The sequence below is a fragment of the Macrobrachium nipponense genome, chromosome 20 (assembly GCF_015104395.2).
Source record: "Macrobrachium nipponense isolate FS-2020 chromosome 20, ASM1510439v2, whole genome shotgun sequence".
Taxonomy (NCBI): Eukaryota; Metazoa; Arthropoda; class Malacostraca; order Decapoda; family Palaemonidae; genus Macrobrachium; species Macrobrachium nipponense.
This window is the reverse complement of record NC_061089.1, coordinates 66834405-66837363: the sequence shown is the minus strand read 5'-3', so window position 1 is coordinate 66837363 and position 2959 is coordinate 66834405. Positions and strand designations below refer to the sequence as shown.

The window sequence follows — 2959 nt, the reverse complement described above, 5'->3', positions numbered from 1 at the left end:
TCTGAAAAAAAATCCTAAGTTCCTAAACTAAAAAAAATCCCATTATAACTTTAACAAGTTCCTAAATTCGTGAAAAAAAATCACCGCATTCTAACTTTAACCAAGTTTCCTAATTCGTAAAAAAAAATCACCATTATAAACTTTAACAAGTTCCTAAAAAAATTCGTAAAAAAAAAATCACCATTATAACTTTAACAGTTTCTAATTTCGTAAAAAAAAATCAACCATTTAATAACTTTAACAGTTCCTAATTCGGTAAAAAAACACCATTATAACTTTAACAAGTTCTAATTTCGTAAAAAAAAAATTTCAACGCAATTATACTTTAAAAGTTCCTAATTTTCGTAAAAAAAAATTCACCATCATAAGTTCACTGTTTTTCTAAGTCATGGACAAGTATAATTGTTTTCCTATATCAATTAAAAATGAATGGCGTTCCTTTATCACCGGAGTTGTCAACAGGTTCTAAAATAAATTTTCTTAAATGTTTAATTTTCTGTGTCATATCAAAACGTCAATTTGTTCCTAAATCAATAAAAAAAAATTATGATTTTCTGAGTCATATCAAAACATCAATTTGGTTTCGAAACCAATAAAAATGAATAAATTTCAGTGCTGAAATGTATGACATTAATTTGTGCTTAAATAAATTAAAACTAACCTTGTAACCTTGTATGTCGCAAAAAAAAATAATAAGTTTTAAATCAGTAATAAATATATGACATTCATATGTCATACAAAACTGTCATTGAGTTCTGAATACAATTCTTTAAAACTTATGACACCAGAATGTCACAAAAACCATTAATTTTATAAATGTATGACATTTATATGATAATTTATGACATGTATGTCATACAGCACTGTTATAGGTTTTGAATAAAAAAATACATTTTTATGACATTCCTCATTCGTTGAAAAAGCATAAATAATTAGTTGTCAAAATATAACAAAAACATGACATTAGACTCTTAGCTTAAATATAGAAAAATCACGACTTTATTGTATGGTAAAAATAACAGTAAATTCCTCAATCACAATAAAAAACAAAAGTAATTTATCTTCATTAAAAAATGGAAAACTTAAAATCATAATAGCTCCCTAAATCACGATTATATTACAATGACAAAAATAAATTTTCAAAAGATACCTTAATCCACTATAAATAGCTTTGTTAAATCACTGTACAGGGAGTAGGTTCCCGAATCACATTGGGGAAAGACTATACTATAATTTTAAAAAATGACAAATGACAATAATGGCATTCTGGAACTATGGGTAAATGACAGTGGTTATCTGTATCACAAATGGAAAGACCTTGACATCCCTGGATCACAGAAAATGACTGGAAAATTCCTATTTAGTCTGGATTACATCACGGTAGAAATGTCTAGGCTTTCTAAGAAGCAATATTGGGGTCCAAATCAGTAATGACAGTAGGTTGTTGAATCCTAATAATAATTTCATGATATTCCCGAATAATACAAACTTTCAGCGGATTCCTGTCGATTAGAATATGTCAAAAGTCTCCTGCATCATGGTGAAATGACAGTGAATTCCTAAATCATGAATTTTCCGTAATTATTACAAAACATTATTAAGTTTTTATTAGTTATATTAAAAACACCGGGTTACCTATTCTGATTCACAGTCAGTGGAGACTAGGGTTCCTTCTTGAGATGAAAATGATAATTGGTTAATTAAACGTTTCAAGAAAAAATTCATTTGGTCCTTAAACTTATGTCGAAAAAAATGGATTAAGACACAGACTCACGGTGCACTGTCTTGCCTCAGGCATAATTCATTCAGTATTTTTCGTTTATGGTAAAAATCAAAACGTTTCTCGACAGGATAATTGCAACCATCTTCACAGCTCTGAACTGTCATTTTTCCATAGTGATAAGAGGAACATAGCTTCAGTTCCATAATCACGGAAATATTTTCATTATGGATTCCATAATGATGAGGCAATCGACATTCGCTCCTTAGTTATAAAATTGCAGTGGTTTCCCTAATATATAAAATTGGCATTTAATGCTCATAGCAGAAGGAAAAAATATTACTGGGATCTTCAGGTATGAGAGGTAAGATACTTACAGTTATTTACATGTGTAAAAGGCTTATTATTTAACAGGACAGCCGTGAACATAAGGCATTGGGTCCCTTACCCACCGAAAACGTGAGATCTAACTCACACTTGTGACAGAAATGAGATGATTATGATGACAATTGGTCTCGTACGAGGGGTATAAAGGAGATTTCATCTGAAATGAAATATGATGGATAAACGAAAATAAATATGTCAGTTGTGAGTTATAAGTCCGTCTGGAATTCACAATTTTTACAAAGCTTTGTAACTGAATTTCTTACTCTAAACAAAAAGTAACAATGAGTTTATCTCACATGGTAGAAATATACGATTACTGCTTCAGGTATCTGCGATATATAAAAATTATAATGCAGCTTTTTCTAATCGCATTAATCAACTAGAAACGTCTGAATAATTATGAAAAAAATTATCAAAATAAAAGGCAAAACTAGAGCGTATCCTTGACTTGTGTGTCTTGGAAAAAATTAACAATTTTCATCAACTAGAAAATAATGAATGATAAAATGTTTTATCTGAATGAAAACCCAAAACTAGACCTTCTGTTCTTGATTAATATAATCAGAAACTTTTTGAACCATTTAAAAAATTGCCTGAATTTGTATCTTTAAAAAAAAATCCTCACAATTTTCACCAACTAGAAACTTTTGGTTAATCAGAATTTTTTTAAATTGCCTAAATAAAACACGTAACTAAACTTCGTCTTCATTAATACCACTAGAAACTTTTGAATAATAAACCAAAAAAAATAAATCTTCTCCTTGTCTTGTGTCTCTAGACAAAATAATCCCAATTTCACTAACTAGAAACTGTCAAGAAAAAAAGCATTACAATTTTCACCTACTAGAAACT

The 2959-nt window shown here is 29.0% G+C and overlaps 1 protein-coding gene across 1 annotated transcript in view; it reads right to left on the bottom strand.

Moving 5' to 3' along the window:
- Positions 1–330: 330 nt before the first annotated feature.
- Positions 331–2959, bottom strand: part of LOC135220494 (Na(+)/H(+) exchanger beta-like) — a 115438-nt gene continuing 112809 nt past the window's right edge. The window contains 1 exon segment of the mRNA XM_064257635.1: positions 331–2959. This exon segment is cut by the window's right edge and continues 847 nt beyond it. The gene's annotated coding sequence lies outside the window, so the exon portion shown is untranslated.